The following is a 22,679-nucleotide window of genomic DNA, read 5'->3' as shown; positions in this document are numbered from 1 at the left end:
CAATTCCAATCTCTACATACATACATGCTCTGTCTACTGTGATGTTGTGTGTCCATACTACCTGTAGTCACACATATCTTATGTTTGGTTTACCTAGATACCTACCACTGTGGAGGAGGAGGCAAGGACCCATGTACAGACCCCTAGTGGACTTGGCTACACTGGAGGAATGCCACATCATTATGACCTATCGTCAGGACAGGGGCACAATTACTGAACTGTGTCAACAATTGGAGCCAGATCTAATTCCTGCTATCCATAGCACTACAGCAATACCCCCTGCCGTACAGGTCATGTCAGTGTTTCACTTCCTGGTAAGTGGTTCCTTCCAGGTGACTGTGGGCTTGGCTGCAGGAATGTCACAGCCGATATTTTCGAATGCACTTGGAAGAGTTTTGACTGCCTTGCTTAAGCACATGAGCAGCTACATCCCATTCCCCCAGAGTGAAGATTTTCCCACTGTGAAGGCTGCATTCTACTCCATGGGACACATACCACATGTGATTGGGGCCATTGAGGGACCTATATTGCCTTGGTCCCTCCCAAGACAAATGATCAGGTCTACAGGAATAGGAAGAGTTACCACTCTATAAATGTCCAGATGGTGTGCCTTGCTGATCAATACATCTCCCACGTCACTGCCAAGTTTCCTGGATCTATGCATGATGCCTATGTGTTGAGGAATAGCAGCGTCCCACAGCTGATGATACGACTAAAGAGGCAGAGAGTGTGGCTCATAGGTGAGCTTGACCCTTAACCCAGTGTGTGTTACTGTTTGTCACCTGAAGTTGTACTATGTTCCATTGTACATGAGTAATGTGTGTCCCTCCGTACTTCCAGGTGACTCCGGCTACCCAAACCTGTCCTGGCTGTTGACACCCGTGAGGAATCGAAGAACAGTGGCAGGAATTTGGTACAATGAAGCACATGGGCATACCAGGAGGGTTATTGAATGTACACTTGGGCTACTGAAAGCCAGGTTCGGGTGCCTCTATGTAACTGGTGGATCTCTATTAAACGTCCCTAAGAAGGATTGCCAGATAGTGGTGGCTTGCTGCATGCTGCACAATTTGGCACTTAGATGCCATGTGCCCTACCTGCAGGAGGGGGGTGCAATGCACCTGTGGCATCAGAGGACACTGAAGACACTGAGGAGGAGGAGGAGGAAGATGTGGACAACAGGACACACATGATCCAGCAGTACTTCAACTGACGCTCAGGTAAGACTGTACTTTTGTCCATACCTCCATTACAGTTAAGTGCTGTGTGGCTGCTGTGTTGTGCCAAGCACTACCTTCACTTTTCAATTGACTGTCACTTATGCTTTCCCTTTTTTCAGATGTTGGTGTGGTCACAATTGTGAACTGATGTGATGACTATAGACTGCTTACACACATTTGTTGGATGGAGTCACACATTACAGAACATTTGCACAGGATAATGCAGTTTAAGACATTGCATATTGTTGTATGATAAAGCACAGAAACTTTAGTTGTGTTCAAGGGTGTTTATTGAAGTGACAATAAGGATGGGATAGTGCAATAGAGTGGGGTGATGGTGGACATATACTTCAGTGTAGTAGCCCAGTTGTTATGTTGCACAAGTCCAGTATCCATGGGGCCATGGGAAAAGGAGCAATGGCAGTCCAAAGTGAACAAGGTGTCTCAGTGGCACACAATGGAGACATTCAGGAGGGACTCATGTACTCGCGGTGGTTTGGGTCTTGCCAACAGTCTGTGGTGTCTGTCTGAGTCGCAAGGAATGTTTGCAGGGTGGTTCACCTTCTGCAGGGGGAGGGGTGCTGGCATCCTATGACTGAAGTGGCAGGACATCCTGTCGACTAGCTGCAGCAAATTTTGTTGGCTGGTGAGTAGACTGGCTAGTGGATGGGACCCGCTTGTGTGCTGTGTACTCACTCATCATGTTGGCCATGTCACCCAGCACCCCCGCAATGGTGGCCATGTTGGCATTTAAGGGCTGCAACTGCTGCATGACCTCCTGGTGGTGCACCCCCTGCAGCCACTGGTTCTCCTGCAAGATGGTAATCACCTGGCCCATCCCGTCATGGGATTGTTGGTAGGCCCCAGGACATGTATGAGTGCCTCCAGGGCAGTCGGTTCCCTGGGTTGGGCCTCCCCCTGGTGCACAGCTAACCCCCACTAGGCCTGCCCCCCTGTGCCTGTGTCCCCTGAACGGTATACCTACTTCCACTTACACAAGGGCCTTCATCGTCTTGCCTTTGTGGTTTCGACTCAGGTCCCTGTACAGGTGGGCACACAAGTGATCAACATGTCCTGGGGACAGAGGTTTGGGGATGTTGGGTGGCTGCTGTGGTGCTGGAGTCAGATACGGGGGGCCCTGTGATGGACTGGGTGTGGGATGTGGAAGCCAACTGACCAGTGGTGCCAGATGGGACAGGGAGATCATCCAGATCGGGACATCCAGAGCTGCTGTCATCACTGAGGGCATCTTCTGGTGGGGGACTGGGTTGCCGTGGCACATGATGACCGCTGACATTGGCTTGGGCACCTATGGACATGTAAAAGATTTGTTACAGTCATTGTCTGTCACATATTCAGCATTTCTGTCTTTCCCTATGGATTGGGTGTTGTCCTGCCACCTTAGTTTAGTGTATGCTGGTGGATTGTGGGATTGGTAGTACTACATGCTGCTCATGCATTACTGTTGTGTGTGCATGCAGAGCTGGGAGGGGTGTGCTGCAGTGGGTAGGGCATGCAGGGGTACACAATTGAGGATGGTAATGGGGGTGGTTGACTGTATGGGTTGGAGCGGGGTGAAGGGAGTCAGGGTGAGGGGGTGACATGCCATGCAGGTATTGGTGGTGGTAGGGTAGTAATGGTGACTTACTAGTGTCCAGCCCTTTAGTGACTCCAGTGAAGCCCTCAGGATGCAGGATTGGCAAGACTTTCTCCTCCCATGCTGTCAACTGTGGTGGAGGAGGTGGGGGTCCACCGCCAGTCTTCATGATGGCAACGTGGTGCCTGGAGGCCACTACATGCACCTTCCCCAATAAGTTGTCATATCTCTTGCAAATGTTGTCCCTTGTGCGTGGATATGTTCCCACGGAGTTCACCCTTTCCACGATCTTCTGCCATAGCTCCATCTTTCTGGCAATGGATATCTGCTGGACATGTGCCCCGAACAGCTGTGGCTCTTCCCTGATAATTTCCTCCACCATCACCCGCAACTCCTCATCTGTGAAATGGGGATTCTTCTGTGGGGACATGCCTATTGTGTGGTTGATGTAGTGTGTGTGTTGTGCAGAGTGTGATAGGTGCTGGGGTATGGTATGTGGTATGTGATGCGTGATAGGTGAATAGGTGGATGTGGTTTGTGTGTGCAGTTCTTGTATTATCTTTTTCTGGCAAGGTGTAGCAGTATTTTCGTGTTTGCAAAGGACAGTGGGTTGTGTGGGGGTGTATTTTATAGTCCTGTTGGTGGGTGTGTACGGTGTGTATATGTGTGCCGGTGCGGGTTTTTCAATCTGGCCAATGTTGGCTTCTGTTGTGCCCAATTCTATCGTGTTGGAGTCCACTGCCAATGGCTGACCGTCATTGGATGTCCGCTGTGGTGATTCGCGGTCCACAATTTGGAGGGCTGTGTCTTGCTGGCGTAGCGGTGAGGGTAGTGGGTCGGACAGTTTTTCACCTCCATTGCGTCTGGCGGAATTGTTGTTGTGGCTGGTTTCTCTTGGTTTGTGTGTCATAATGCGGGGGCAGATTGCCGGCTCTGTGGCAGTCTATTGGCGGCCGTCACCGCAACGGTCTTCGGAAAAAAATGCCATTGTCATAATGACCACTTTGTCTATTACCCCACACATGTAGGGATTTTGTACCATGCCTGCCGCATCTTACTCACACTATCGGGCAGCCCTGCATCTGCAGCAGCACTGGCATATTACTCAGAAACCTGCACCAACACATGCATCCTTAGACCACAGAGCAAGTGTGTCTGTGTTGAGGCATATGTCTATGCGCATGTTGGTATCCCTTCCTGAACAAATAATGGAATACCATGCCAACAATGGCTGGCCACACAGTACTGGCAAGACATCTGTAATTTCAATCAGTTAATGTGCAGGTAGGAACAACTAAATACACATAAGTAAATTGCCATGGAATTATATCTCAAGTGTGTGTTTCTTGAAATGGCACACACATATTGGTAACTACAAACAAGGATGCATTCCTCAACACTTTGGAATACTCACACAACACCTGGGCAGTTGTCCATCAGCTTGCACTAACAATGAGATAGATGTCTTCAACATCTGGGGCAGGCTCAAAAGCTATGGGTGATTCAATGGGGTGGCCACTGCAACAACCATCACATGCCCCTCAGATGCAGAATACAGTGTCATGCAGTCCCATATGGTCATGGAAGTGTAAAGCTACAAAACACCTGCATGAGAATTCCACGTACATATGGTGCAGTGAAATGCACCACAGGAGTGTCAGGGAAAGTGATGGTTTGCAAGTGCCAGGGTCTCCATTATCTGAGACTATGGTGGTCATTACAACCCTGGCGGTCGGTGTTAAAGCGGCGGTAAGACCGCCAATAGGCCGGCGGTAAAAATTTTGCAATTACGACCGTGGCGGAAACCACCAACAAAGACAGCCACTTTAACACTCCGACCGCCATGGCGGTACAAACAAACAGCGCGGCGGACACCGCCAACAGACAGGCGGAGGACAAAGTACCGCCCACAGTATCACAACAGGCCAATCCGCCACCTTTTCCGGGGCGGATTCACCATGGATAAAAATGCGGCGGAAACAGGATTCCGAAGGGAAAACGCTTACCTCTATGCACACCACGAGGAACTAGGACACTATGGAGCCGGAACTCCGAAGTCTCCCTGCGACAGTCTTCCTGCTCCTCTACCAGGAGCACGAACGCCGGCGACGAAGACCACGGTCAGTACTGCACCTACGACACAGGGGAGGGGGGAGGGAAAAAACAGGGACACACACACGCAACACCCCCACCGTCACCCACTACAACACACACACTAATACATATTAATACATGATAGTCACACCCCCCAACCCCCTCGGAAGAATGCAAAGACAAAAGGAAATTAGTGGAACCATTGTAATATATTAAAATCAAGTAGGCAAAAATATATATATACACCATTAACAAAATATACACCAAGCATAGTAGTCCAGGTAGGGCTCCAATTAAGTCCGTGGAACACTGGGCCCACATGGTATGGGCGAGGCCCACACAAGATCCCCGACCAAGACGGAGAGAACACAGCAGGGGCATCAGATACCAATAAAACAGGCACCTCAGGGGGAGGGAAAGGGGGGGCACATCAGCCCGTTGAGTGCACAACGCCAAATCTACGAGAGGGCCACATGCCCACTGCCATATCCTGGGGAGTGCAAAGCCACAGTCTTTCAAGTCTCTACAGTGGGTGGCTGGCCCACTGTTCAATCCTGGGGAGTGCAAAGCCACAGTCTCTCAAGTCTCTCCAGTGGGTGGGTTGCCCACTGTTCAATCCTGGGGAGTGCAAAGCCACAGTCTCTCAAGTCTCTCCAGTGGTTGGGTTGCCCACTGTTCAATCCTGGGGAGTGCAAAGCCACAGTCTCTCAAGTCTCTACAGTGGGTGGTTTGCCCACTGTTCAATCCTGGGGAGTGCAAAGCCACAGTCTCTCAAGTCTCTACAGTGGGTGTGTTGCCCACTGTTCAATCCTGGGGAGTGCAACGCCACAGTCTCTCAAGTCTCTACAGTGGGTGTGTTGCCCACTGCCATATCCTGGGGAGTGCAAAGCCACAGTCTCTCAAGTCTCTACAGTGGGTGGGTTACCCACTGCCATATCCTGGGGAGTGCAAAGCCACAGTCTCTCAAGTGGATAACAGTCTCCAATGGTTCTGGAGGGGGCATGGTGCCCCGAGTGCTTCATGCTGCTAAGGACAGAGGTAGTGGATGTATCCCTCCACTGGTTCTGGAGGGGGCTTGGTGCCCAGAGTGCTTCATTCTGCCCGTGACGGACTCAGTAGCGTAAGTGCCCTTGGCGCTCATGGGCCAGCATTGCTTGAGGCGGCAGTGCCCTGTTCAGTGGTGCTTGGGACGGCGTGCCCTGTTCAGCGGTGCTTGAGATGGCGGTGCCCTGTTCAGTGGTGCTTGAGACGGTGGTGCCCTGTTCAGCGGTGTTTGAGACGGCGGTGCCCTGTTCAGCGGTGCTTGGAGCGGTGGGCTCCTTTGCAGTGACTCAGCTGCTGCCGGTCCTCTCTGTCCCAGAGGGGCTTGTGCTGGCGGTCCTCTCTGTCCCAGCGGGGCTTGTGCTGGCGGTCCTCTCTAGCCCAGCGGGGCTTGTGCTGGCTGTCCTCTCTGTCCCAGCGGGGCTTGTGCTGGCAGTCCTCTCTAGCCCAGCTGGGCTTGTGCTAGCGGTCCTCTCTGTTCCAGCGGGGCTTGTGCTGGCGGTCCTCTCTGTCCCAGCGGGGCTTGTGCTGGCGGTCATCTCTGGCCCAGCGGGAATGATGGCTGTGGCCTCCTGGGCAGCGGGGATGATGGCGGTCTCCTCCGCCGTGCTGCTCTTCCCAGACTTTCCTCCTTTCTTGTGGCCCTTCCCCACCTTGGTGGCTGGAGTTTTCCCCCTCTCCCGCCGGGCACTGGCCAACTTCTGATGTTTCACAGGTGGGGGACTGTCTGTGCTGTGGCTCCGTGCCACACTGGCTGCCCTGGTGGCCGGTGCACTCCATATTCCGGTGACTACAGGCACCACTGGTCCCGGAGATGTTGTGGCTGAGGTGCTAGTTCGGGACCTAGGAGACGGACGGGGTGGGGGAGGTGTGGGAAAGAGGTCAAGGTTGGACAGGAAAAGTTTTTGGGAGACACTGGGACGGGTAGCTGGAGGGGGTTTGGGAGTGGAGGAAGAGGTTGTGGTTGTAGTAGGTGTTCGTTTGCTGACTTTGGGTGAAGGTGCATGCGCTGGAGGCTGTCGTGAGGTAGATGGCTGTTGGGTGGGTGTGTGCCTGCGTTTGTGTATCTTGGGAGGTGGCGTCACAGACACACTGGGAGAGGACACAGAGGACATGTGAATGGTAGTGGGGGTGGTAACTGCACGTGAGCGGGGTGTGGTGTGGGCGTGCTGGTGATGGCAGCAGTGACTGTAGATGTGGTGCATGCAGGTGTGAGTGTAGACGAGACTGGGAGGAAGAAGGGAGATGAGAAGGAGGGGGACACAGTGGAGGCAGTGGATGTTGGTGTGTCTGCATGTGTCTGATGCTTGCGTGAGTGCCTGTGGGATGTGTGGTGCTTATGTTTGCCTGAGCTTCTCTTGTGTGTTGACATGTGTGCATGCTGCTCTAGAGGTGTGCTTGGGATAGGCTAGGGTACAGGGGATTCGGTCTGGGTGGAGGAAGTTGGAGGGGGGAGGCTAGACACAGGGACAATGGCTGCCATCAGTGCTGAGGCCAGTCTGAAAAGCTCGCTGAAGGTCAGCCTGACCAGAATGAATGCCCTCCAGGAATGCATTGGTTTGTTGCAACTGACTTTCGACACCTTGGATGGCATTCAAAATGGTAGACTGCCCAACAGTGAGGGACCTGAGGAGGTCAATGGCCTCCTCACTGAGGGAAGCAGGGGTGACTGGGGCAGGGCCTGAGCTGCCTGGGGCAAAGGTGATGCCCACCCTCCTGGGTGAGCGGGCACGGGGCAAAGGCTGAGGGGCTGCTGGGAGGGCAGTGCTGGTAGGGGGTGGCAGTTGTACCTGTAGATGGGGCGGCCACAGATGTTGCCCCACCACAAGGGAGCTCCCATCAGAGGACAAGTCCATGTCGCTGGCCTCAGCTCCTGTCCCCGCCTTGGAGCTCCCCTTGCCCTCCGTCCCACTGGTGAAGTCTGAGTCCGTAGTGTGGCCCTCCATGGCAATGTGGGATGCAGCCCCCTCGTGCTCCAGTGCCACTGCTCCTCCGCCTGATGATGCTAATGCACACAAGAACAGGGAGACCACAAAAAGGGGGGACGAAGACAGAAGAAAGAAATGTTCAGTGCATGCATTACCACTACCATTGGCAGACACGACAGACACAGAAGCCCCCTGCACTATGCCGCGCTCTTGGGCTCCACTGTTCATTTCCTTGGAAATGGCCTACTAGGCTATGGACGTCATCTGCACACATGGATGACACAGGGGCATGACTAGGTGTACTTGGCACTCTACAGAGGTGGGGTGGGGTTCGACATGGCCTGCCTTACGGAGGGACCTTGCCTACGGAACTCACCCTGGCCTAGGGAAACCCACAGCCCGCCTCCCCCACCCAGAACCCTCCACTGCACGCAAAATCAGCAGGATGAGAGTGTACTCACCCCCTTGTGGCTGCTGTGATGGCCTCAAGCACCCATCCAACTCCGGGTACGCCACCGCCAGGATCCTGAACATCAGGGGGGTCATGGTGCGACGGGCACCGCTCCCACGTTGGGAGGCCATCCCCAGCTGGGCCTCCACCATCTTCTTGCTCCAGCGGCGAATGTCCTCCCATCTTTTCCAGCAGTGGGTGCTCCGTCTGTGGTAGACCTCCAGGGTCCGGACGTCCTTGGCGAAGGCACGCCAAATATATTTTTTCTGGTGGGCGCTGACCTATATGATTTGTACAGGGGGAAGAGAAACTTATTACCAACTGCACCGTCACAGTCATTGGCTCCCATCCCTAACCTTGCCATGTGGCACATGCACTTACCGTTGTTTCATGCATGCCGCACTCTCCCCCCTTCCTTCTTACATCCACCTCTCTCCACACAGGCATAGCCCATACAGCATGTTCCCAGTGTACTTACCTGTTTGTCTGGAGGACCGTAGAATAGCGTGTACTGGGGGAGGACCCCGTCCACGAGTTTCTCCAACTCCTCCGATGTGAAGGCAGGGGCCCTTTCCCCAGACACTCGAGCCATTGTCTCTTCCAGACCGAGGTCACAGCAGCACTTGCAGTGCAGGTCCTCTCCTGTCGAAGATCAGGTATCGAGTGATTGAACAGATAGAAAATGGCGGTCACGTCCACAGCGGTGCGTACCGTCACCGCCGGCGTACATCGTCATTGGCTCCTGGGACCCATAGGGTCCAATGTTAACCAATGCAGCATTGCGCCGCAGTCTTCGACCGCCTACCGCGACAGTGTACAACTCTGGCGCAGTTACCTCACATCCCATTGTCCCAATTTACAGGTCAGGCAGCAGCCATTTCAGGGGCCCACATGACTTCATTTTTAACTGCGTCATACATACCTAGGCCTAGACTCAACACACATACAGGCCACTTTTTAGATTATTATTGGTGTTCTGTGTAAGCCGTGGGTACGTACCTCTGAGTTGTTTGACTCTGTGCTCGCTGTTGTCCTTCATAGGCACCGTCCGCTGGGACATGTGAGGAGATGGCGGCATCCTTCGGTGTACCGACCGTTGGTGGACCTGTCGACAATGGAGGAAAGACATGTGATCATCACCTACAGGCTTGACCGTGCCACAATCCAGGAACTGTGTGCCCAGTTGGAGCCAGATCTAATGTCAGCTATCCGCCATCCCACAGGAATCCCCCCCATCAAGTGCAGGTGCTGTCAGTGCTCCATTTCCTTGCAAGTGGGTCATTTCAAACAACAGTGGCCATAGCATCAGGGATGTCCCAGCCTATGTTTTCCAACATGTTGTGCAGAGTGTTATCTGCCCTGCTAAAACACATGCGGAGCTACATCGTTTTCCCTCAGGTGGAGGATTTGCTTACAGTGATAGGTGATTTCTATGCCCTGGGACATATCCCCAACATCATAGGTGCCATTGATGGGACACATGTGGCTTTGGTCCCCCGCACAGGAGTCAACAGGTGTACAGAAACCGGAAGAGTTATCATTCTATGAATGTACAGATGGTATGTTTGGCCGACCAGTCCATCTCCCATGTGAATGGCAAGTTCCCTGGCTCAGTGCATGACGCTTACATCCTGCGGAATAGCAGCATCCCTTATGTGATCAACTCCAGAGGCACCGTGTGTGGCTATTAGGTGAGCACCTGGAAGCAAGACAGTGGGAATGTTTGTCTGGGTCTGGGGATATCCCTACAGCTTAGTGTGTGTCTAACAGTTGTCCCTCTCCATTTGCAGGTGACTCTGGATACCCCAACCTGTCATGGCTACTGACCCCAGTGAGGAATCCCAGGACAAGGGCAGAGGAACGCTACAATGAGGCCCATGGGCGAACTAGGAGGGTGATCAAGTGGACCTTCGGCCTCCTGAAGGCCAGCTTCAGGTGCCTCCACATGACAGGTGGTTCCCTATTCTACTCACCAAAGAAGGTGTGCCTGATCATCGTGGCTTGCTGTATGCTTCACAACTTGGCTTTGCGACGACAGGTGCTTTTTCTGCAGGAGGATGGTACAGATGGCGGTGTTGTAGCAGCTGTGGAGCCTGTGGACAGTGAAGATGAGGAAGCAGAAGAAGAAGACATGGACAACAGGGACTCTGTGATCCAGCAATATTTCCAGTGAAACACAGGTAAGAATACAAACCTGCCTACTACATGTACTTTAACACTACTACCTCTCAACTGTCTGTCGTTTTCACCCAGTGTATTGTCACTGAGTTGTCACTTTCCCTTACAATTTCACAGATGTGGGTCCCAATGTGTGACATCTGCTTTGATTCCTCATGGACTACAGCTGTGTGACATAGGTATGTTGACATTACAAATGAAAGAGCTTTTTGCCACAGTAATTGCTAATACAGTATTCCCAAATCACAGACTGACTCCAGATTGTTGTGTGATTTAAGGGTGTTTATTTTAGTGCTCAGTATTGGAGGGGGTAGCAAAATGGTGAGGGGTGATGGCGGATGAATGTCCATGGCAGAGTCCAGTCTATTTGTCTCACAGGTGCATTGCCCTAATGGTCATAGGAAGTTGAGCTGGGGCAGTTTGAGGATGGACAGGGTGACAAAGTGGGACAAAAGGATGACATTCAGGGCGGTCTCATTTCTTGGCGGGGTCTTGGCATCGCTCTCTGTCTTTGTCCTGGATCTCAGGGACCGTTTGCGAGGTGGTTCTCCCTCTGCAGGGGGTGGGGTGCTGGTGTGATAGTCCTGTGGCGGTGCCTCCTGTCCACTAGCGCCGGCAGAGGTGGTGGGCAGTTCACCGTCCAGGCTAGTGTCAGGGGCCACTTGTAGTGCCACAGTGTCCCTCCTGGTGTTGAGTACTTCCTTCAGCATCCCTACGATGGTGCCCAGGGTGGAACGGATGGCTCTGAGTTCCTCCCTGAAGCCCAAATACTGTTCCTCCTGCAGACGCTGGGTCTCCTGAAACTTGGCCAGTACCATTGCCATCGTCTCCTGGGAGTGGTGGTAGGCTCCCATGATGATGTTGGAGAGGGCCTCGTGGAGAGTAGGTTCCCTGGCCCTGTCCGCCCCCTGTCGCACAGCAGCCCTCCCAGTTCCCCTGTGTTCCTGGGCCTCTGTCCCCTGGACTGTGTGCCCAGTGCCCCTGCCCCCAGGTCCCTGTTGTTGTTGGGGTGTTGGGTTAGCCTGGGTTCCCTGTGGTGGTGGACACACTGCTGATTGACGTGTCCTGGGGACGGAGGTATGGGCCCGCTGGGTGGGTGCTGTGCTGGTGTTTCCAGAAGTGGGAAGGTCTGTGGTGGCCTGTGACTGGGTGAGGGGAACCGACTGTCCCAAGGTCCCCGATGTGCCGGGCAGGTCATCTAGATCCAGTTGACAGAGTTGCTGTCATTACTGTGGGCCTCTTCCGTTGGTGGTGTGGACATGTGTGGACCCTCCTGTCCGGTGACGTTGGGTAGGGGTCCTGTAGGGGTATAAAGGTATGTTTATTACATCTGTGTGTACCATGGTGTGCAATGGTTGGGTGACCGTGTACCCCAGTGATTGCATTCCTGTGTGGGACCTTGTTTGATGGTGGGACCTTGTGTGATGGTGGTTGTAGGAAGTTGGCTCTGTATGTACTATTTCAAAGTAAGAAATAGCATGCACAGAGTCCAAGGATTTCCCTTATAGGTAAGATAGTGGCAAAAAGAGATAATTCTAATGCTCTATTTTGTGGTAGTGTGGTCGAGCAGTAGGCTTATCAGAGGGTAGTGTTAAGCATTTGTTGTACACACACAGGCAATAAATGGGGAACACACACTGAAAGACAATTCCAGGCCAATAGGTTTTTATATAGCAAAATATATTTTCTTAGTTTATTTTAAGAACCACAGGTTCAAGATTTACAATCAATACTTCAAATGAAAGGTACTTCACTTAGGCATCATAGGAACTTTGAATCAGCAAAATAGCATGCACAGTTTTTACAAAAATGGCAATAAGCTATTTTAAAACTAGACAGTGCAAATTTCAACAGTTCCTGGGGAGGTAAGTATTTGTTAGTTTTGCAGGTAAGTAAACCACCTACAGGGTTCAAAGTTGGGCCCAAGGTAGCCCACCGTTGGGGTTCAGGGCAATCCCAAAGTTACCACACCAGCAGCTCAGGGCCGGTCAGGTGCAGAGGCCAAAGTGGTGCCCAAAACGCATAGGCTTCAATGGAGAAGGAGGTGCCCCGGTTCCAGTCTGCCAGCAGGTAAGTACCCGTGACTTCGGAGGGCAGACCAGGGGGGTTTTGTAGGGCACCGGGGGGACACAAGTCAGAACAGAAAGTACACCCTCAACGGCACGGGGGCGGCCGGGTGCAGGGTGCAAACAGGCGTCGGGTTTGCAATAGGTTTCAATGGGAGACCCAGGGGTCTCTTCAGCGAAGCAGGCAGACAAGGGGGGGCTCCTCAGGATAGCCACCACCTGGGCAAGGGAGAGGGCCGCCTGGGGGCCTCTTCTGCACTGGAGGTCGGATCCTTCAGGTCGTGGGGGCTGCGGGTGCAGTGTCTTTACTAGGCGTTGGGTTCTTTGAAGGAGGCAGTCGCGGACAGGGGGAGCCTCTGGATTACCACTGCAGGCATCACTGGGGGGGATCAGGGGGGTCAACTCTGGCTACTCACAGGGTCGCAGTCACCAGGGAGTCCTCCCTGTAGTATTGGTTCTCTGCAGGTCGAGCCTGGGGCGTCGGGTGCAGATTGGAAAGTCTCATGCTTCCGGCGGGAAACATGTGGTCTTTAAAAGTTGCTTTTTTGTTGCAAAGTTGCAGTTTCTTTGGAACAGGGCCGCTGTCCTCAGGAGTTCTTGGTCCTTTTATTTGCAGGGTAGTCCTCTGAGGCTTCAGAGGTCGCTGGACCCTGGTGGACGCGTCGCTGTTGCAGTTTTTTCTTGAAGTGGGGAGACAGGCCAGTAGGGCTGGGGCCAAAGCAGTTGGTGTCTCCGTCTTCTCTGCAGGGCTTTCAGGTCAGCAGTCCTTCTTCGTCTTCAGGTTGCAGGAATCTCTCTTCCTAGGTTCTGGGGGCCCCTAAATACTCAATATAGGGGTGTGTTTAGGTCTGGGGGTTAGTAGCCAATGGCTACTAGCCCTGAGGGTGGCTAAACCCTCTTTGTGCCTCCTCCCTGAGGGGAGGGGGGCACATCCCTAATCCTACTGGGGGAATCCTCCATCTGCAAGATGAAGGATTTCTAAAAGTCAGAGTCACCTCAGCTGAGTACACCTTAGGGGTTGTCCTGAATGGCCAGTGACTCCTCCTTGTTTTTCTCATTATCGTCTCCGGCCTTGCCGCCAAAAGTGGGGCCATGGCCGGAGAGGGCGGGCATCTCCACTAGCTGGAATGCCCTGTGGTGCTGTAACAAAGGGGGTGAGCCTTTGAGGCTCACCGCCAGGTGTTACAGTTCCTGCAGGGGGAGGTGTGAAGCACCTCCACCCAGTACAGGCTTTGTTACTAGCCACAGAGTGACAAAGGCACTCTCCCCATGTGGCCAGCAACATGTCTGGTGTGTGGCAGGCTGGTAAAACTAGTCAACCCACACTGGAAGTCGGGTATGTTTTCAGGGGGCATCGCTAAGATGCCCTCTGGGGTGTACTTTACAATAAAATGTACACTGGCATCAGTGTGCATTTATTGTGCTGAGAAGTTTGATACCAAACTTCCCAGTTTTCAGTGTAGCCATTATGGTGCTGTGGAGTTTGTGTTTGACAGATTCCAAGACCATATACTCTTATGGCTACACTGCACTTACAATGTCTAAGGTTTTGCTTAGACACTGTAGGGGCATAGTGCTCATGCACCTGTGCCCTCACCTATGGTATAGTGCACCCAGCCTTAGGGCTGTAAGACCTGCTAGAGGGGTGACTTATCTATGCCATGGGCAGTGTGAGGTTGGCATGGCACCCTGAGGGGAGTGCCATGTCGACTTAGTCATTTTCTCCCCACCGGCACACACAAGCTGGCAAGCAGTGTGTCTGTGCTGAGTGAGGGGTCCCCAGGGTGGCATAAGACATGCTGCAGCCCTTAGAGACCTTCCCTGGCAGCAGGGCCCTTGGTACCAGGGGTACCAGTTACAAGGGACTTACCTGGATGCCAGGGTGTGCCAATTGTGGAGACAAAGGTACAGGTTAGGGAAAGAACACTGGTGCTGGGGCATGGTTAGCAGGCCTCAGCACACTTTCAAATCATAACATGGCATCAGCAAAGGCAAAAAGTCAGGGGGTAACCATGCCAAGGAGGCATTATCGTACAGTGGTTTAGGGGGGTGTATGGGTATGTGAAGTGGGCATGCTTTAGTGATGGGTGTCCATGCTTTGTTGTTGCATGCAGGGCTTTGGTTTGGGATGGGTGGTTTGTGATGTTGGGATATTTGTGAGGAGTTAGAGTGCTGGGGTGAGGGTGAGGGTGGGGGTATGTGCTGGCATGCAGGTAGGGTAGGGGATGTGATAGTTAAGATTTGACTTACCAGAGTCCATTCCTCCACCTACTCCTGCGAGGCCCTCAGGATGCAGAATCGCCAAGACCTGTTCCTCCCATGTTGTTAGTTGTGGGGGAAGAGGTGGGGGTCCGCCGCCAATCCGCTGAACCGCAAGGTGGTGTCTTGAGACAATTGAACGCACCTTCCCCCGTAGGTCGTTCCACCTCTTCCTGATGTCCTCCCGATTTCTCGGGTGCTGTCCCACTGCGTTGACCCTGTCCACTATTCTTCGCCATAGCTCCATCTTCCTTGCAATGGAGGTGTGCTGCACCTGTGCTCCGAATAGGTCTGGCTCTACCCGGACTATTTTCTCCACCATTACCCTGAGCTCCTCCTCTGAGAACCTGGGGTGTCTTTGCCGTTCCATGGGGTGGTGTAGGTGATGTGTGGGGTGGTGAGTGGGGTGATAAGTGTGCTGATATGTTGTGGTGTGTAGTGTGAGGTGCGTAGAAGTTATGTGGGTGATGGTGTTGTGGGCCTGTGGATGCTAGTATTGTTGATGGTGGTGTCTCTCTCTGGCCTTCTCTCAGTAATTGTTGTCGTAGGGGTTTGTGGGTGATGTGGGTGTGTGTTTTATATTGTATTGGGTGTGTGGGATTGGTGTGTGTATGTGTATCAGGTGTGTGTATTTTGATTTGTCTAATGTGGCTGTGTTTTGTATATGTGTGTGTATTTTGAGCGCGGCGGTGTGTACCGCCAATGGAATACCGCGGTTGAAAGAGCACCGCGTGGATTGGTGGGTTGTGATAGCGTATTTCTGTTGGCGTGACGGTGGAGGTTTGGTTTTCGCCAGTTTATCACTGACCTTTGGTGTGGCGGACTTGTGTGGGTGTCTGAATTTTGGCGGGTTCCGTGCTGTGGGTCATAATAGCTGTGGCAGAATTCCACGGCGGTGTGTTGGCGGTCTTCTTCACGGCGGTAAGCGGCTTTTACCGCCAATGTTGTAATGACCGCCTATGTATGATTGACTGATCATAGATGTTTGACAGTTGGTCCTCCCTCCCACTTCGCCTCTTATGGAGGTCGCCATGCGGCAGTGAGTGAGACCTGACCTCGGGTCACTCCCCACGCCGCACGGCTCCTCCTGGGTGCCCGTGTCTCACTCCTGCTGCTGCCGAGGGTTCGCCGCCCCTGGTGACTGTTGGTTGTACTGCTAATCTTTTTTTCTCCCAAATTGTCTTGTAACTTGTTGTTCATAATTTGCATTCTGCTTTTTGCTTTTTGTCTCTCTGCTAGGCGCTCCCTTTTGCGCCACTGCCCTCTGTGCCACCCCTTCCCCCCACTTCCCGCCGCTGCTCCCCTGCGGCCCCACCCCCTTTTACCTTCTGTCTCCCGTGCCCTCTCCCATTGGCCGCCCCACTCCCTTCTCCCAGCTGCTCCTCCCTCCCACTTCACCTCTTATGGAGGTCGCCGCGCCGCAGTGAGTGCGACCTGACCTTGGGTCGCTCCTCACGCTGCACGGCTCCTCCTGGGTGCCCGTGTCTCACTCCCGCTGCTGCCGAGGGTTCGCCGCCCCTGGTGACTGTTGGTTGTACTGCTAATTTTTTTTCTCCCAAATTATCTTGTAACTTGTTGTTCATATTTTGGCATTCTGCTTTTTGCTTTTTGTCTCTCATTTTTGTCTCTCTGCTAGGCGCTACTTTTTGTGACACTGCCCTCTGTGCCCCCCACTTCCCGCCGCTGCTCCTCTGCGGCCCGCCCCCTTTTACCTTCTGTCTTCCGTGCCCTCGCCCATTGGCCTCCCCGCTCCCGCTTCCCAACTGCTGCTCCCTCCCACTTCGCCTCTTATGGAGGTCGCCGCGCGGAAGCGCAGCGGACGCGCGCAGCAGGCACGCCAAAGGCAAGCCCATCTGCGTCCGTCCGCGTCTGGACCGCGCCCAGTGCCAGGACACCTGGGCCCCCCGCAACTCCAGACTGCACTACGACGCCAGCACTCTCCACTCACCCAACACTGGACGAGACCATCCCTGCTACCGGGCCACCCCAAAGCGCACCCAAGGGCCCTTCGCCTGCCAGAACTACAGATTCCCCAGCATCCAGCCCACCAAACCACCAACCAGAGAACCCAACCACCTCCACTGCATCCACCTCAACACCCGCTCCGCTCGTAAGCACGCCATCGAACTCTGGGACCTCCTAGACACAACCGCCCCGACGTCGCCTTCCTGACGGAGACCTGGCGGAACGCCACCTCAGCACCAGACATCGCCATAGCCGTCCCACAGGGCTACAAGATCTCCCACAGAGACCGCACCAACGGAGTGGGAGGGGGAATCGCCATCATCCACAAGGACACCCTCCAAGTCTCGACTAACACCGACGACACCCTCACCACTGCCGAGCACATGCACTTCCAGATCCACACCAACCCCAACACCACCCTCAGAGGAACACTCGTCTACAGACCACCCGGACCACGACCACAGTTCAGCGACACCATCGGCAACCTCGTCAGCACCCACGCCCTCGCCTCCACAGACTACATCCTCCTCGGGGACCTGAACTTCCACTTCGAGAAAATCGACGCCAACTCCACCGCCCTGATTGACAACCTCAGACTCAAACAGCTCGTGACAACACCCACCCACGCCGCTGGACACACGCTGGACCCCATCTTCTCCACAAATCCCAGTGTGTCCTTCAGCCACACCACCGAACCCCACTGGACCGACCACAGATGCGTCCACTTCACCTTCAGGAAACCTACCACACACCACCACACCCAACAGCTACCACGCCGCTGCTGGGCAAGGTCACCAAAGACCAACTGACTACCACCCTCGCCCTGAGACCACCCGCCGACCCCACTGACCCAGACACCTCTGTGACTAACCTCAAACAGTGGATTAACGACTGCGCCGACACCCTCACCCCTCTCAAGACCTTCGCAACCAACTACACCAACAAGAAAGCCGCCTGATTCACTGAAGACCTCCGGATCTCCAAGCGCACCTGTCGGAAACTGGAGAAGAAATGGATCCACGACCGAACACCAGACAGCCACACAGCCCACAAGAGCGCCACCCGCAGACACCACCAACTCATCAGGACCGCCAAGAGGACTGCCTTCAAGGACCGCTTAGACAACAATGCACACAACACCAAAGAGCTCTTCAGCATCGTGAAAGAACTCTCCAACCCCAGCTCCAACACCAACGACATCCCACCATCACAAGACCTGTGCGACTCCCTGGCCACCTCCTTTCACCGCAAGATCACCAACATCCATGACAGCTTCAACTCCTACACCCCGCACCCACCACCGAGACCACCACCCCTGCGACCACCACCCGCACCAGCCGCCTGACCGCCTGGTCCTATGTCAATGACGAAGACACCATCAAAACCATGAACTCCATCCACTCCGGATCCCCATCCGACCCCTGCCCTCACCACGTCTTCAACAAAGCCAGCACAACCATCGCACCCCACCTCCGGAAAACAATCAACAGTTCCTTCGAGACAGCAACCTTCCCGGAAAGCTGGAAGCACGCCGAGATCAACGCCCTTCTGAAGAAGCCCAAGGCGGACCTCAAAGACCTCAAGAACTTCCGGACCATCTCCCTGCTCCTGTTCCTGGCAAAAGCGACAGAGAAGATTGTCAACAAACTAACCCGCTGTATTGCTACATACACTACGTGCATGCGGCAGAACTACGTGCAAGGTAAACAGTGGTTCAGAGTGTGGACCATTGGCCTCTGCTTTCATTGGCCTTCGCTTCCATTTTGGTTCACGACTCCATTTTGTCGAGTCTGGTTCGGTGCGTAAGGCACTGTTCTGTGTTTTTCCACAAGCTTCGGCAAGCTGAAGGGTGGGGTGTTTTTCTGCTCAACTTCGCTCCATCTGCCTGGTACGAAGGGCGCTATTTACATTCCACGAGCTATCAGTTAGAACAACAGGGGGATGCGCCTGTACACAAGGAGGAATGCAAGCTTCACCTTGGAGTCCTCTCCTGGGAACTTGGCCCGTTCTGAGGAGACGTCTCGAAGGGTGAACAAGGTACCGCCGATTGCACAATTTGTAAAGGAGGGGGTCTTTTTCTAGAAAAGACTCCTGGGCGTTAGTAAATACTATAAAAGTTGGGGGCCTGGATGGGCTGGTTTAGGAACTCTCTTCTGGGTTGGACGCAACGCCAGGAGGACTGATTGTCCCGAACAGAGGCTCCCTGTGTCAGCTGATTTGGGTTCCCCAGCTTTGTGTACGGCGGAGGGATGCAGACGCTCTTTTCGGTGAAGCTTTTCAATTTATTAAGTGTATTGTGTGTGCGCGCGTAATGTGTACTTATTCTTGCAGTCATTTTCATGCTATTGAGCATTGAAGTATATTGTGTGTGCGCGCGTAATATGCACTTATTCTTGCAGTCATTTTCATGCTATTGAGCATTGAGGTATATTGTGTGTGCTTGTATTATATGCACTTACTCTTGCAATTATTCACAGAGTGCTTATATCTTTATCATTATTCTCATGTTATTCTCCTGATGTATATATATATATATATTAGTGTGGTTTAGTTTTGCTAGCTGAGAACTTGCCCCTTAAATAAACTTGATTATTCTACTTACGAAGGTGTTTGAGAGTGATTGCTTTACATTGTGCCTTAAAATATCCTGAAGTGCATAGTTTTGATATTCTGAAGAGTAAAGCAGCACAAATTGGCGTAGTCGTTTGCAGGATTCGAAAAAAAAAAAAAGGGAAAATGCTTAATAAGATCAAAGCGAGCACAAAAGCAGGTTCTCAGGTAGCAAATCCAGACATAGAGATACCGGGGTGGGAAACCGCCCCATATAAACTTTTAGCTCAGGAATGGTCACGTTGTGCTGGTTTGTGTGAAAATTGGAATGCGTGTATGTTAAATGTGGAACCTGAAGATCTTCTCATATGTTTACGGAAAGTTTCAATTGACAAGGGAAGGGAGGTTTGTGCATTGGGGAGGCGAGGCTGGATCTTGCTTTCTGCGTACCGAAAGTTGTATGAAAAATGTTTACAGTTACAAAAAGACCACGAGCAGCTGGAGAAGGAGTTAGTGGAAGCCCGAAATTCCTCTACCATGCTAGCTTGTCAAAATAAATTATTAAGTGATAAGTTGGAAATGTACCAACTGGTTGCGGAGAGAACGGCTGTTAGCGTAGCTAAATATAAACACAAGAAACGAAGAGGGAAAGTTAATAAAAAGAAGGTGCATTTAGCTATCTCTCAGGCAGGATTAGCCTTTGACCCTGAGTTTTGGGATGGAAACATCTGGGATACATCTGATTTTTCAGATGGGTCCGAGGGCGATGACTGCCAAGATGTTAGACAGGAGAAGACAGAGTGCAGGAATGTTGTCCGTGCGCAGCCCATATATCGGCGAAAGTTACAGCATAGCCCAGCTAATCCTGGAGGGGTGATGTTGGATGCCCTGGAGGATTATACACAGCAAGAACTAAGTGATGTGATAGACAGATTTCGACAGAGGTCTGGGGAAACATTGCTTACGTGGTTGGTGCGGGTGCACGATATGGGGGGCCAGGGGGTCCAATTGGATCACGGCGACGCCCCGAGGCTTTGTATGTTAAGTACAGACCCGGTTATTCAAAATGAGTTTAGAACCTATCCAGGGAATGGTCCCATGACCAATTTGTTAGAGCTAGCTGCGCAAGGGTGTGCTCAGAAGTATCCGACAGAGTCAGACTGGCCGCCTAATGATAAACCTTGGTATACTTTGAGAGATGCAGTACAGAGATTGAAGGAAGAAGGGATGAAAACAGCTATATTTATGGGTAATGCCCATGATTTGATGAATGGAATTTTAAGTGTGTCTGTGCGAAACCGGCTGATTAGGGCCGCTCCTCCTGCATATAAGCATGTCATCATGACTTTGTTAATTAATCAGACAGGTAACCCATTGTCTCAGGTGGTAGAAGCGGTGCGTGAGTTAAGTGATTTAGGAGAATGGGCTAAGCCAGAGAGGAATTCACGGTCTGAGAATCGTACTGATAACAACAGGGTGACAAGGCGAGACATGTTTCAGGCCTTGATCCGAGATGGGGTGACCAGGAATGAAATTGATGGGATAAGCACCAAGGACATGTGGGAAATGTACCGCAAACGCGGTTTGGATAAAAAGGAGGGGAGTAGGAAAGGGAACAAGAAGGATAACAAAGTGGTGAACCAGAGAAAGGCAGGAGGGGAGGAGCGTGAGGGTGAAAAGGGAGAGAGAGGGAGAAAACCCCACAGTAGAGAGAGATCCCCAGAGGACGGAAATTGGGAGGAAGAGCACCGAAGCGCAGAGGGAACCCGGAGCAGGGAGAGAGACCGGGAACTGACAGGTTCCGGGAAAACTCGAGGAAGAGAGTGGGAGAGGGAGCTGGTAAGCTCAGAGAGGTTGCGAAGCAGAGACAGGGAGGAGGAGTTCCCTGAGAATTACCGCAAACTGTATCCAGATTTGACTTGGGCAGACTCTGATGTGCGCAGAGTGAAAATAGATTAGGAAACAGGCCAAACTCCGGTGCAGGGATGGGCTCGCAAAGATAACAGACCTCATGTCAAAGTAGAAATTTATTGGAAACGTGGAAATGTTCAAAAGGTTCGAGCCCTCGTTGACACCGGAGCGGAGGCCACTTTGATTCATGGCAATCCAAGAAAATTCAGGGGACAGTACTTTACCATTACGGGATTGGGCGGAAAAGAAACCCCGGCAGTGCAGATAGTGGTTCCCATGAAAATAGGGGCACTTCCAAAAAGAGAATACACTGTCCTGATTGTGCCCATTCCCGAATACATTATTGGAATTGACATTTTGAAAGGGATGACCCTACATTTGGAAGATGGATGTTATCAATTTGGTTCCAAAAGATTTATATCAATAGCCGCCGCAAGGGTGGGGCTGTTGAAGATTCCTCCGGTAACACTTCCCCAAGCTACTAAGGTGATTCAAATGAAACAGTACAGAATACCGGGAGGACATGAGGAGATTAGCCAGACTATACATGATTTACTAGAGGCCGGGGTAATAGTTCCCATCACCACTGCGTGGAATAATGCCCTCTGGCCTGTTCGTAAAAGTGATAACAGTTGGAGGATTTGCATTGATTATCGCCAATTGAATAAACATACACCTCCTCTGACAGCAGCGGTCCCAGACACCATTACCTTGATTGAGAACATACAGAAACACAGTGGGACTTGGTATGCAACCATTGACATTGCCAATGCCTTCTTTACGATACCAATAGCTACTGAGAGCCAGCCTCAGCTGGCATTCCAATGGGCGGGGCGTCAGTACACCTTCTGTAGATTACCCATGGGGTATTTACATAGCCCCACTATCTGCCACCGGCTGGTGGCAGAGCATTTGGATGAAGTACCAGTGGTTCCTGGAGTGCAAATTTCCCACTATATAGATGACGTGATGATGCAGGGAGAGACGCAAGAACAGGTGCAAATTCAGCTAGACAGGGTGGTGGAACATTTGCAGAATCAAGGGTGGGAGATTAACCCCGAGAAAGTGCAGGGACCGTCTCAGAGCGTGAAATTTTTGGGCATTCAGTGGAATCAGGGACACAGAGAAGTGTTGCCAAAAGTGAAACAAAAGATTAAGGAATTCGCAGTACCGCGAAATCGGAAGGAAGCCCAGAGTTTTATTGGACTATTCGGGTATTGGAGACAACATATACCCCATTTGTCTCAGATTTTGGCCCCATTGTACAAAGTTACACGAAAGAAAAATGCGTTTGAATGGGGAGAGCAGGAGCAGCGCGCGTTTGAATTGGCGAAAGACGCCATACAGCATGCTTTGGATTTGTGGCCGATTCGAGAGGGAGACATTGAGTTGAATGTGACAGTCCAGGGGCCGTATGCC

This window comes from Pleurodeles waltl, chromosome 5, assembly GCF_031143425.1.
Source record: "Pleurodeles waltl isolate 20211129_DDA chromosome 5, aPleWal1.hap1.20221129, whole genome shotgun sequence".
Taxonomy (NCBI): Eukaryota; Metazoa; Chordata; class Amphibia; order Caudata; family Salamandridae; genus Pleurodeles; species Pleurodeles waltl.
Note: the sequence above shows the minus strand (reverse complement) of the source record.